General features: G+C 35.4%; 1 long non-coding RNA gene across 1 annotated transcript in view; it reads left to right on the top strand.

The window, feature by feature from the left end:
* The window catches only part of LOC149555065 (uncharacterized), a 69,278-nt gene extending 55,618 nt beyond the window's left edge, over positions 1 to 13,660 (top strand). The window contains exons 2-6 of the long non-coding RNA XR_016364452.1: positions 12,736 to 12,803; positions 12,904 to 12,959; positions 13,070 to 13,123; positions 13,224 to 13,289; positions 13,374 to 13,660. This is a non-coding gene — a long non-coding RNA (uncharacterized LOC149555065). The remainder of the gene's footprint in view (positions 1 to 12,735; positions 12,804 to 12,903; positions 12,960 to 13,069; positions 13,124 to 13,223; positions 13,290 to 13,373) is intronic.
* The last annotated feature ends 1,319 nt before the right edge of the window (positions 13,661 to 14,979 follow it).

The raw sequence follows: 14,979 nt of genomic DNA, 5'->3' as shown, positions 1-14,979 counted from the left end.
GTTATGCGCGTGTGTGTGTGTTATTTAAGACTCGATATATGTATAGACACATATACATAAACATGGATGAGTATTAGATGTGGGCAGATATGGGCCAGCGGAGGGAAAAAAATCTATATTGATGTAAACAAACAAATATATATATAGTATTATTTATATTTATATATAACTATGCAAATAGTATTTTTTTTGTTTTTTGTTTTTTTGTTTTTTTTGTTTTTTGTTCTTAGTGGGGACGTGCATTTTTTTGCCACATGCCCTACATCTGGCCATTTCTTTAGTTTCCTTTTCACTTCTCTTTTACTTGTTCCCCTGTTGATTGGGTGTCTATCACTTAGGGTCTTCTATCCTTCCATCTCCCCATTTGACTTTTTTGGTGTGCGTGCAATCCCCCTCCCTTAGTCCCTATATCTTTGAGTCTGTCTACTTCTGCAACCCATTTTGTTTGACATCTCTTGCTCTCTTCATCCTGATGATGGATCACTTGGTGTGATTCGAAACGTTGATGGTAAAAAATCTTTACACAATCAAATCCAGAAATATATCAGTTTAATTGCATGCTAATTGTTTGACAAAATGTCAATTGGCTGTAGGTTCTCTTTTTGGCATAAATAATGTTATAATTCTGCATACCAAGTGTTTGTATTAATGCCACTTGGCTATAGTGCATTAACGCCATCATAGGTTGCATCCAAAGTGTTTGTCATAATTACTATTTGCTGTAACAGCATATTGCAAGTAGTTTTTAGTTACATATATGCATTGAATATTGTCAAAATAAGTTGCACATTCATGTTAAGTCATTGTGTAGTCAATTTTGAGTCTTCTTGCAAAAGATTCTCATTGATGCAAATGGAAGAAAACAGTCATTAAAGCAAACTGAAATACCATATCAGTCATATGACCCTTGTATGCAAAGTGTTTTCTTGAACCTTTATCAGCATTTTGGGATCAGATTGGAGCAGGGACATTACATATTGCAAATGTTCCAATTTCAAGCTTATTTCAGAATGACCTGATTTTTTTGCAAGCAAATATTGTCCAAAGGTGTCAAGGCAATATTTAAGAAATTTCAATAGAAGTTCTCACAATTTTTTTGTTTTTTTTAATTTCAAAGGTAGATCTGTATGGGCAAAAATCAATTTAACAGGTTTCCCTAATGAAGAAAGAGAACTTGGATATTTGATGGTTTTTCCAGGGTCTCAGCAGTACTAAATTCCTTCCAATCGTTACATATAGAAGGGAGGTCAGATCTGAGCCAAGTCAACCAGCTATACACTTTCCCAGGTGGCTGTACAGACTCAGAGTATCAGGCCAGCACATATACATTCTAGACAAAGCCAACATTTGGCAAAAGCCATTTTTAAGGTTTAAAGCAACAAAAAAGCAATTCATATTTTTTTCCTATCTGTCAAAGAATAGCGGAAACATTTACAGTTGCCCGTGCAGCAACCAAAAACCCTAGCCATAGTACATACAATCATACAGATTCTACCATGGCTAGAAAAATTTGAAATATATTTAAAATTGCAGGCCCTAATTACTCCAAACTTACTACCGAGGTATTTTATATCAGCATTATGAAGAGCAGATTTGCAGTGTTCTATGATAAAAATTAAAGGGTTGTAGTAAAAATACCAGTATTGGTGGCCTGATAATTCCTCTAGCACATCGGAAGATAATGTGCATAACAAGATATATTGATGGTAGTTCAGACTGTGATTTATCGTAATATGTTTTCTATCATGCAACTGTTGCTTGTTTGATTCAATATATCTTTTTTCTCTCTCTTAATTTAATGAATTGGATCTACAATTCAGATTTCAATGTAGGGAAGAAATGAGGCATATTTTAATGTAAGCCTAGTGCAGAGGTTTGGAATAGAGTAATAAGGCAGAACCCTCATTTAGTATATCCAAATAACTGGATAGGACTCTCTACCCAATAGATAGCCAATTGTTTTGCCCAAATTTAGGAATCTATGTTGACTCCAGAAATTAGAAAACACTCATAGGGAATTCAGTATAAGTAACAGGTACTGAAGTGGAGAGCAAGCAGATTAGATCATGGTAAAAATGGAGGATAACCTTGATGAAGCATTGCAGGACCCTAGAGGTTAAAACCATTAAAGCGCTGCAAATACTGGAGCCAGTTTGGAGGCCATTTTTTTGGTGGGGCTTTGTTGCAATTGATAGAGGATTGAAACTTTTAGTTTAGAGGGAAAAAAGTTCACAACTGATAACTGGCACACTCCTTTAGGAAGTTTGTTCTACAGAAAAGAAAAGGCATGCCCTCAGCATTCTGCTTCTCCACCACGGTTTCCAACAAAGCGGTTGATTGATGAGCTTTAAACCTGGTCAACAACCTAGAACTGGAGTTCCAATCTGGTTTCAAAACAAAGTATTTGACGAAGCCTGAGAAGCAGGAACCTACAACAGAAAAGTACGTTGCCACTCACATCTCCTGTCATTATTGATTATCATGTTTTAACACACATGATCTTGCATCTCTTCTGCTTTGCCCTATTAACTGGTAGGTTTCTGTCTGGCTTCTTTAGGACCATTCAAATACTCATATAAGGCCATCTAGTTATAGTCTTTTGAAAGGGGATCACAAAACCCTTATAACCTGGACTGTAAATGCATGAATCAACCATAATGGGAAGTGTGCTCTTTAGCAAAAACGTGGTAAAATGATGGAACAAAAGACATTCTTTGGCAAAATATTTTTTCTTTTTTTGCTTAACAGATAAAAACCCTCGTTACACTGAAAATGTCTGAATCTCTCTGTGTGATAAAATACGTATAAAAGACCCTGATCAGGCATTTAAATTCAGTGTTAAGGGCTTTCAAACATGACCACGAAACCAAATAATTGATAGCCTTACTTTTTGCCTGTTTTACTTATTTATATTACAGCATGCCACTCCTGGCCCTTCATATCATAAGTATGATCCTCCTGAATTTTATGTTGCATGATAGACATAAATGAATATCAACTCAGTCGTCTACTTATAAAGGAGGCCATTTATTCATTATTTTACCCATAAGATTTAAATTACCGTGTATGCATATTAAATAAGTCTTAAACATATATTTTTGTGTGTACATTATTTGAAACCATTCTGTCAAGACGACTATAACAATTATTTTAATCTTAAATTTATAGAAGAGTTCCCAAAGACAGAAAAATACCTTGATCCCTGCAAAATCCTTCAAAATCCTTCAAGAAGATGGTAGCATACAGTCATCGATTTTATGTGCTCGTTGCCAGAATAGTCTTAAGGAATTGCTTCCATCTGCTTAGAATAGCCCAAAAAAAATTATGCTATCAATATAAATAAGTAATTTGCCTAAAATCTTCCAGACAGGCACGTATTCAACAGTTACTCCCAACCTTTAGAAGTCAAGGCTCAAACAGAGCAACACTGCATCTCCTTTCCCCCAATACGTTAAACATTTTTCAGATCAATACTAATCAATGATTCGCTTACCACAGCCTTGAGAAAAACAAATTGAGGAAGACAAACTCCTTGGTAACGATTCCAATGTATTCATCAAAGTTTCTTTCCCTGAGACCTGCAGAATACAAGGTCCCAATAAAAGTTTTAGTCCACCGATTTATACAATCTAAAGGATGAACTTAATAAGAAACCACATAAGATATATTAACAATTGAGTTTGGCTGAAATACCATATTCAAATTCAGGCTTGTGGTAGTCAAAAAACATGGTGGCACGAAAAGAATTAGGTGTTCTGATCTCCAAGAGACATGTTGAGTGTTAATTGAGTAATGTCTCCTATGCAACTCTGGCTGCGAGATACCCAATTTGGATTGCAATTAGTCCTGACCTCAAACTTTGGGTGTGGATTTTAAGAAAAGATGAGTTTAGAACCTCACAAAGACAAAAACGAGAAACAGTAAACGAAATTCTAAGCCAATTCGTTTTGGCAGTGTGTTTTATATGGATTTAACTTGGTCCGCTGTTGAAGGCCTCTTTCCATAGCCTCGAAAATTTTGCACAGGTTCTGAATTTTGTAAGAAAACCTAATGAAACTTACAATAATTGGAAAGCAATCTTTTTCTGGACCGTTGCTGTAGCTCTGGACGAGTTATTTGCATGCCGAAGCTTCCCCGCGAGGCTCATAACCCAATTCAAATTCAGATATTTCTAAATACAACGGCTAGATTTTTATAAAAAGCATGAGTTGTCATCCGTGGCTATCCCAATACCCCAATTCGAATTCAGATATTTTAAATAATAACGGCCAGATTAAAAAAAGAAGCAGCACGAGTTGTCATGACTTAAACCTCATTCATACACCAATTCAATTTCATAACCCAATTCAAATTCCGATATTTTAAAATCATAACGGTTAGATTAAAAAAAAGGGTATTTAAATGATGTCTATGATGTAAAGAATTTAAAAAATAAATGTTGAAAGGTACGAGATGAATTTAAATATGTAATTTAATAAATCTTAATTACAATTTGTTTTTTATTGATCTTTTTTTCTTTTCTTTTTAGATTTTTATCATGTAATATATTATCTTTGGTTTTCATTCCTTCTAAATAAAATAGTTAAAAGATTTCACTTCTAAAAAATATCAATCTATTTTGTTCAAATTTCTTCATATTTTGATCATCCCATGATATAATATTATTGTATTCCACTAACGTAAGAAGAGCATATGCAATAAACTGTGTCAACCCACTTCTCTTTTTGGTATTTTACACCTTCCTATTTTGCAACTAGGACAATTCGAGCTAGTTCTTAATTGAACTATTGGTGTGTTACCTTTCCATTTGCATCTCCTTCTATGTAGTGTCTTTCTTGATGATTGCATGTAAGATTGAAATGCTTGATAGAATGTCCTTATTCATTTGAGACACTTGATGCAAGAGCATCCAGTGGTGTAAAGGCAATCTTGTATCACCAAAAATATGCTTAGTGTTAGTTTTTGTTTAATGTGTTTTCATTTATGGATACTCATTTAGGTCAAATAAAGGTTCCAATTTTCATAGTTCCACTATTGGTTTTTTGGGTTAGAGTTTTTGAGCACCTTGGGATATGTGTCAATGCATAAAATAAGTTATTTTGTAATTGAACCATAATTATGATGAGTTAGAGTGTGTGAGCTAGAGGGATGATTATAATTGTAATTTAAAGTACTCCAAAAAAAGAATCAGGTCAAAAGGCTTTACGGTTTGAAAGTTATTGCATTTTTAAGTTGTCTGGAGAGCTCCTAAGAGCACTTCAAAGTCAAATTTGAGGCACTAAACGGCCTTGTACAGGCCCAGAAAATGAGGGATGAACAAAGCTAGTCCATTGGCTTATAGAGTGCTTGAAGAGCTTTCTGAAAATGTAAATGATTCTTCAATCGGAGTCCTGGATCAAAAGTTATGCCTCCTGGAAGTTGGACTACCATTTCTAGATTCTTCTAATTTTACACCGACTTTCGACATGATTTCTAGAACCTTCTATTTTGGCGGTGGATGCCAAATGGCATATTCTAGAATGTATTGTTAACCCTAAACCTAATTGGGGTTACTTATGAACATTTTTGGCATTGTAAAGGTAGTTTTTTGGTGGAGTTTGGGAGAGGGTACTATGAGGAGGATTTTTCTCCAAAAGCAAACCATTCTAAGCTCGTAGGGCATGTCTTTGAGTCTATTTTTATTGTACTGAATATAATAGCATATCACTTCTGATAATAATATTTCCCTTTTCTTGTTGCTCATTTTGGTTGTAGTTCGTACTCTCATCAAATGGTATCAGAGCCAGGTTTTCCTAAGTGTGTAGACAGAGCATCGATTGTGAGGTAGTTTGCACTAGGAATGTGTGGTTTTGGGTTTGATACAAGAAGATTCCTCCACGAAGGGAGCATGGTGGAAGGGCTGGAGTTGTTACTCTTGAGGTTAGAGCCCTCTAGAGACAAGTCCAGGCATTGCAGGAGGAGATCCGCAAATGGATGAATGTTGTTGTAGGCAATGAAAGTGAGGAAGAAAATGAAGAAGAAGGAAATATTGGGCAGGAAGGGGAAGGAGACAGAGAAGTCCTAAACTAGGCAGAGGAGAAGCCTTTTAGGGCCATTGCCAAGCTTGGAAAAAGACCTAAAATTGGCGTTGGCATGTTTTTGGGAAATCTAAACCCAGATGAGTTGATCGACTGGATAAATGAGTTGGAGGGATATTTTGAGTATGTGGATATCGGGGACCCTGATAGGGTTAAGTTTGTGAAGGCCAAAATGAAAGGCCATGCCAAAATCTGGTTGCAAGAGATTCAGTTGGAAAGAAATAAAAGAGGAAAGGAGAAAATCATAAGACGAGATTGCATGATGGACAAACTAAAGAAGTAGTTCATTCTTGTTGATTACAAGCTTGATTTGTTCAAGAAGATGTATGGGTTAAAATAAGCGAAAAATCTATCCAAGAATACACAAAGGAATTTTACCAAGTCCTTATTAGGGTAGGGCATGCAGAAGCAAACAAGGAGAAGGTTGCCCGTTACCTTTGTGGGTTAAGACCTTGTATTCAGGAGGAGTTAAGTCTGGTTAGAATGACTAGCATTGAAGAGGCATACTAGTTTGCCTTGCAAGTTAAGGAGAAGCTAAACAAAAAGTTTGATGGAAGGTAAAGAGGGTAGAGTCAAGAAGGAAGGGGCAGTGGCAGGTCATTTGGAGGCCGAAATGAGAACCAAAAGAAAAATGAAGATGTGGGTACTAGCTAAAACTAGAGGAATGAGAGGAGAGAGAAAAGAGTTCAAGTAGACTACAGAAGCTTCAAGGAGTTTTGAATTGTTGAAGAAGAAGGTAATAGAGCAACCTATGTTGGGACTTCCTGATTTCAACAAGGTATTCCAGGCGGATTGTGATGCTAGTGGCAATGTTAGTGGGGCTGTGTTGAGCCAAGAAGGTAAATCTATTGCCTATTTTAGTGAAAAATTGAACGATGCAAAGAAGTACTTTGTTTATGATCAAGAGTTCTATGCAATAGTTCAGGCCTTAAATAAATGGAGGCATTATTTGTTGCCAAAAGAATTTATCTTGTATTGTAATCACCATGCATTTCAGTACCTAAATAGCCAAGGTAAATTGAATTAGAGACATTTTAAATGGGTAGAGTTCATGCAAAGCTATACATTTGTATTGGAACATAGAAGTGGAAGGTCTAATAGGGTTGCAAATGCATTAAGTAGGAGACAGTTGTTGCTGACAGTAATGCAGGTTGAAGTGGTTGGGTTTGATGAACTGAAGAATCTATACCCTTAGGATCCTGATTTTGCAAAGGCATGGAAGGCTTGTAAAGAACCTATTACTCTAGACAGGACTAGGTGGCTATAATACTTGATTCAGGATGGTATGTTGTTCAAGGGCAATCAATTGTGTATTCCAAGGAGTTCTATGAGGGAGAACTTGATCAAGGAGAAACACAATGGAGGGATGGCAAGACATTTTGGTCAAGATAAGACCATTGCCATTATTAGAGAACATTATTTTTGGCCTCAATTGTCATAGGATGTGAAGAAGTTTGTGCAAAGTTGTCAAGTATGTCAAACAACCAAAGGATTTAGTCACAATACTAGACTCTATCAGCCATTGTCTATTCCATCAAAGCCTTGGGTGGACAGAAGTATGGATTTTGTTCTTGGATTGCTAAGGATACAAAGGGGTAATGACTCAGTATTTGTCATGGTTGATAGGTTTTCCAAGATGGTACATTTCATTCTATGCCACAAGACTCATGATGTAGTACATATTGCAGATTTGTTTTTCAGAGAGGTGGTAAGGCTACGTGGTCTTCAAAAAGTATTGTCTCTGACAGAGATACTAAATTTGTTGGGTATTTCTGGAGGATTTTGTGGAAGAAGTTGAAGATAGAATTGAAGTTCAGTTCTGCACATCATCCACAGACTGATGGACAAATAGAAGTAGTGAATAGGAGTCTAGGCAATTTACTAAGGTGTTTAGTAGGAGATAAGCCCAAGGGATGGGATTTGATTCTACCACAAGTAGAATTTTCTTACAATAATTCTATAAAGAGGAGTACTAGTAGATCACCATTCCAAATTGTGTATGGGAGTAGTCCAAGGACTACACCAGAGCTAAGGAAGATGGAGTAAGGGGAGAGGACAAGTGCTAAGGCAAAAGAATTTGTTGAATATGTCAAGAACCTATATGAGGAGGTACATGCACATATTACCAAGATGAACCAACAATATAAGGCTAGGGAAAATCGAAAGAGGAGACATAAGGAGTTCCAAGTTGGGGATTTGGTTATGGTATACTTGAGGAAGGAACGATTTCTAGTGGGTACTTACAACAAGCCGAAGATGAAGAAATTTGGCCCCTGCAAAATATTGAAGAAACATGATTTAGAAAATGCATATGAGGTGGAGTTGCTAGGTGGGATTCACATTTCTCCTATTTTTAATATTGCAGACTTAACAGAATATCATGATGATGGTGCAAATGAGGAGTTGATGCTAGAGCCATGTCCAATTCCTACTTCTAAGAAGGAAGAGATAGAAGAAATTCTAGATAGTCATGTGGGCCAGAGTACTAGAAATAGGCAGTATGCAGAATACCTAGTGAAGTGGAAAGGACAACCAGTAGAAGATTCAACTTAGATATCCACAACAGAGGTTGCCCATTTGGGTTTTCCTCTACCAACTATAAAGTGATAGAGTCACTTTTCAATCTATTGTGGGTGTCTAATGCAAGAGCATTCAGTGGTGTAAGGGCAATCCTGTATCACCCAAAAATATGCTTAGTTTTATTTTTTGTTTAATGTGTTTTCATTTCTGGATACCCATTTGGGTCAAATAAAGGTTCCAACTCCCATAGTTCCACTATTGGTTTTTTGGGTTAGAGTTTTTTAGCCCATTAGGATATGTGCCAATGTAAAAAAATAGGCTATTTTGTAATTGAGCCATAATTATGATGAATTAGAGTGTTTAAGTTGGAGGGATGATTATAATTGTAATTTAAAGCACTTCAGAAAAAGAATTAGGTCTAAAGGCTTTACGGTTTGAAAATTATTGCAATTTTAAGTTACTTGGAGACCTCTTAAGAACACTTCAAAGTCAGATTTGAGGCACTGAATGGCCTTGTACAGGCCCAAAAAATTGGGGACAACCAAGCTAGTCTATAGGCCTATAGAGCACCTAGAGAGCTTTTCGAAAATGTAAATGGTTCGTCATTCGGAGTCTCAGATCAAAAGTTATGCCTCCCGAAAGTTGGACTACCATTTCTAGATTCTTCTAATTTTACATCGACTTCTAACATGATTTCTAGAACCTTTTGTTTTGGCAATGGATTCCAAATGGCATATTCTAGAATGTATTCCTAACTCTAAACCTAATTGGGGTTACTTAAGAAAATTTATGGCATTGTAAAGGTAGTTTTTTGGTGGAGTTTGGGAGAGGGTACTATGAAGAGGATTTTTCTCCAGAATCAAACCATTGTAAGCCCGTAGGGGATGTCTTTGAGTCTATTTTCATTGTACTGAATGTAATAGCATATCATTTCTAATAATAATATTTCCCTTTTCCTGATGCATTCATTTTGGTTGTGGTTCGTACCCTCATCAACATTTTAATTGTAACGCCACTTTGATTTTATCTTTGACATAGGAGTTCATGACTTCTTTAGCTTGTCATGGAGAGTGTTGTGAAATGAGATATTTACAAAATATGAGGGAGATCGATTAGTATAAACTTGAGACATTATTTACCATTATTAAGCCATCATCTCTCAAATCTGACTAGTTGCTAGCAAAAGAAGAGAAAAAGCCATTAGTTGCAACTAGAAGAGAAGCATGGGAAGAAGGATGAAGAAAAGATGGATGGAAGATGATTTTTTCAACATCGTAATGAATTTTTTTCTCAAGGTTTGCCACCAAACTAGTATCTCCCAAGGAAGTGGATGAAAAATGGACATAATATTTTCACAAGAAATGATGAGTCACTTTCAAGATTATATGATACCATGGTTACATTACACAACAGTTGTATGCTAATCTGTGAGCAAACTTCTATAAAACCTTCTCTCCAAGGTATCTAATGGAAATAGAGCCTTGAACAATGGCTTATAGCTCTCTATCCATGACATGCAAGAATCCAAGTGATGTGATTGTGGCTCTCAAATGAACATAAAAATTGGAGACCCTAACGAGGTGCACCATAGAATGAGAGATTCAAATGAAGATGCAATTTAAAGTAAGCTAGAATGAAGGGCAAGATTAAGCTAATATGGTATGCAAGAACAAGAAAGGAAATCTAATTTAAGAATGCAAGATTAAGCTAAATGAGAACTAAGCTAAATTATTTGCAAGAAAAGTAAATACTAAGCTAGTATGCAAGTATGTAAGAGTGCAAAGTGCAAGTGAGTGCTCAAGTTCTCAAGAAACAATAATGATAGAATGACAATAATATGAGAACATAAGGTTATGGAGAGTGAGATTATAGTCTCCTTTTAAAGATATTTGGATGGTAGAGATTAAGAGGCAAAAACAACGTTGTAGATTAATGCTAGTTGGAACATGTGCATGCATCTCTTAAGAGGCAAAGGGATGGATGAGATTAAGAGGCAAAAGATAAGTGGTGGAGATAAAGAGGCAAATACCTTTTTGAAAAGTCAAGAGATTTCACTCACCTTGGAAAATGTGCATTTAAGTTGTTGACAACTTGCTTTTTCTTTTTCTTTTTTAAAATTAGATATTATCTTTTCATGTACACATAGAATAAAGAGGATTTGTATTTAATTAAAGGGGAGCATGTTCTTCTAATAAAATAAAACACAGGACAAAGTGGTCAAACTATAGGATACTATCAAATAAATAATTGAATGATGATTAAAGTATCAAGGATTATTGATTAATTGATTATGCATAATGTGGTCTAGCATATAAGTTAAAAATACTCAGAAAGGGGCTTATAGTTTACTAGACCTAGATTATGTGATTACATTTGCCCCTCTTTGAGTCAATGTGTGATGATGCGAAGAAATTGACAAGAGATCTGCCTTTAAACTAATACTTAATGAAGTGTAGTGAGATAACTAATGTTGAACTAGTAGTCAACAAAGATTAGCAAAGTCGATTCTAAACTCGATTGAATAAGAATTACAGAGATAATCCTAAATGTACAGTTTGATGTGAATTGATGAAACTGAACATTAAGAAAAATTTGATAAGATAATACCAAAAGTGATGTGATATGATGAGAACTGATATGTTCAAGGGGTAAGTGCACCAAGTTGTGGTGCCAAAAAGGTGACACGTTTTATTTTTTCAATTTTCAATAGCGTGCAAGCACTATAGCACACATGCACTATAGCGCATACAAACTTTGTAAAAAGCCAAAATATTATAAATGGGTTGCATACCCATAGCCCATTCATTTCTTTCCTATTTCTAGTCTACCCTCCTCACAGCGTGTACATGGATTGAGAGAATACGACATTTTCACCACCCGCCTTGCCAATATGCTTCCTCACCATCGAAGTCTGAGATCACAAGCATGTTGTATGATATCTAACTTTCTTTTTGCATTGTTTGATATGTTTTTTATATTGTTTTGTAGGTTTTTTTCAATTCTTTTAAAAATTTGTTTATTTATTTAGATTTCAATTGATTTCTTATCAGGAAATGTCAATAATGAACCAGAAAATCCTCAAGAAGGTCAAAACCAAAACCCTCAACAAAATCAAAATGAAAACCCTTAAGAAGATCAAAACCAAAACCCTCCACAAGAAGAACAAAAAATTGTGCAACCTAAACCAATTGCAAGACCTCTTCCTAGCACACAAGAAAATATAATAAATGAAATAGAAATAGGCAAAACTGAATTAGAAGGACTCATTGGTCAGTTGAAAGAATGTGGACAAACCAATCCAATGAGAGCTCAATTGGCATCATCCCTCGAATCCATTAAGACCCACATAGCTTCTGTTAGTGGTCAATTAGATGTTTGGCAAGTTAAGAGGGATGAAAAAAAAGATATTATGCAAATAAATTATCATATCAAGATGTTAAAAAAAAGGATATACCAAAAGATAGAGTATGTGCATTATTTAGAAACTTGGTGAATAAGATACTGTTAGAGAGGGTACTAAACGGTTCTCCATCTGTTGGTGCATACACAATGCTATTAGAAATAATTTTTGGAATAGATGGTGGATGGTTTTTGATGCCCCTCCTTGCAATCATCACGAGGTCCCCATGTATTTCTTAGGAAAATCATATTGTGAGTTTGTCCTTGGGGAGATCCTCAATTATTTTGATATATTAGACTCTCAAGGTAAAGGTGGGGGGTCATCATTTGAGAGGCCGGGGGCACATCATGACCCTAATGTAGTTAGGGCACCTATGGTCAAGCCACAAGGTGAGCATGTGACTATTCCTTTAGTTGTGAAGGAACATGTAGAGGCCAGCGCTCTAGGGAATATTAATGCTTTGACGTAGACCCTCATTCATTGCACAGGTCCATTAGTTGAGGGGGAGCCTTTTGTGCATCACGGTCACATGTGCATATCATGCATATCCTTATGCACATTTGGCAGTCATGCTAGAGATGGTGCGAATGATGGGATCGTCACTGATCAGTTCTTGAATGAGACATTTGGCATTGACACATAGGTAAATTACAATTATAATAAACTAATTTGATCACATTTCATATGTATAGTGAATGACTAATTAATTAGCATCGATTGACATTGTTCAAAATTCAGGGTCAAAGTGTTGGTGACCCTAGTAGCAATCCCCCAGCCCCATTTTTTGTCCTTCAACGAGTCTAGAGGTATGTATCGATTTAATCATTGAAATTAATACATATATTTATTAAGTAATCATATTAAGGATTGACAAAATATTTATGCATGTGCATTAATTCTCTACAGGACCGTCGACATTTACTACGGACTCGGAGCCTAGACATGATACGAGCTTCGTAGAGGTACATTTGTTTCATGTTAATTTAATTCATTTGATTATATTTTTTTTATGTTTCATGTTACATGTAACGTGTATTGTATGACATCGGAGACTCCTCCTCATCTCCGGCAGTCCGTCGATCGTGGACTGGTTGTAGCTATGGCTAGTTCACAGCCATTGACTAAGGTATGAAAGAATTTTCTTGGTTTTAGTTTTTGTTTATAATAGTTAGTATCAAAATTTCTAACGTTATTTATAAGTGATTATATTGATTGAATTGTTGTAGGGTCTTGTTACACCTAATCGTCCACAAGCCTTTGATGTGGACTTGCAGATCGACTATTTGATGGCGGTAAGAAAATAATGAATTTTGTGTACATATATTTGATTTCAATGTATAATAATTATTGATTCATATCTACTTTGTTTGTATTAGCTCGAGTTAGAGAAGAGCCTCAACAAGAGGACGAGCGAGCATGTGAGGAACACTCCATCATCGCCACCGTCTCCCTCCACACAATGACCGAAGACCTCTAGAGATTTGTTTCCTTCACCTCATGGGAAGGAGAAGATATAGTTGATAGACATGTAAATGTATAGGCATCAATGGGCATATATGTTGGATTCTATGTCAGTGGACATATTTGATATACATTTGATGTATATATGACATTTTATATTTGATGTATGACATTTATTTGATGCATGACATTATTAGACTTATGACATTATTAGTAATAAATGATATGTTTGTTCATGTATGACATTATTGGTTATCATAATATATTATGTGTTTGTTAATGTACATAACATTATTGCTTATCATTTTATATTATATGTTCGTTCATGTATGACATTAAATTCAATAACTAATCAGTTTGAAACTTTGATAGGATATTGATTAGCAATAAACTTTATCACTGTTTAAGCATAAGTTTATCATTTCCAATATGTCATTGTCATATGATTTATGATCTTGTTCATGTTTAAAGTTTCCTTCTCTGTCATTTGTTTATCAAGATTAATTCAATACCTAATCAATTTGAATTTTTGATACAATATTGATTAGCAATAAACTTTATCAGTGTTAAAGCCAAAAATTTATCATTTGCAATATATGTCATTGTCATATTCATTTATGATCTTCATCTAACCATTTATCATAAATTATTATTACAAACATATGACAAATCTAAAACTGAAAACAATACATTACATTAATTCCAAGGTTTAGTTATGATGTAGAGCCTAATAGGATTCTCAAGGTTTCATTAATTCCATGTTAGATCTGCCATCATAGAATACCAATTGTAATGGGAACTCACATGTATTCCAATGCATATATTTCCTTATATGCACAATTGGTCAATGTTGTACCTTATAGAAGATAGAATTTTATAGGTAGAATTACTCAATCTTGTACTACACTAGATAAGATGTTCTCTATTATGCATAATGTTTAGCTCTAGCATTGTTTATAAGAGTGTTTCAAAGTTGGGAACCACTTCAACATCCTTTGCATGGTTTAGAGGTAATGTCATTGTGGCAAAGGCTTATGCAAGGGAACGAGCCTCGTGATTTTGGCATTTACATAGAAGCAAAACTTGCTTCTTCAACTCCTTACACTGAACTCTTCATTGGATTTAATCTTATAGTACTGAGAATAGCTGCTACAAATTCATGGGAGCCAGGGGACCCTGAACCTATGCTACATTTTCTAGAGACATAGGATAAGTTACTACATGCTTCAGTACTTCATAACATTCTAGATCATATAGTGACGCCCAAGTTAATAATAGCAGTAGATACTTGGGATCCTTGCAGGGAGACTGTGCCAATACATGCACGGTTACATCCTTGGCTTCCATTTTTGGGCCAGCGTATGGAGCCTTTATATCCAACCATTCATTATAAGTTGGGGAATGTACATGTAGGTTTCTTATGGCTCATTAAGTGCATCACTTCTTGAGATTTTACTTCAACCCAAGATCATGTCATCTTTTCCATATTTTTCCTTATTTATGAGTTGGGGATGGGAGTGT

This window comes from Cupressus sempervirens, chromosome 5, assembly GCF_028749045.1.
Source record: "Cupressus sempervirens isolate cs-2001-9-10 chromosome 5, ASM2874904v1, whole genome shotgun sequence".
NCBI classification, from domain to species: domain Eukaryota; kingdom Viridiplantae; phylum Streptophyta; class Pinopsida; order Cupressales; family Cupressaceae; genus Cupressus; species Cupressus sempervirens.
Note: the sequence above shows the minus strand (reverse complement) of the source record. Positions and strands in the feature narration are given on the sequence as shown.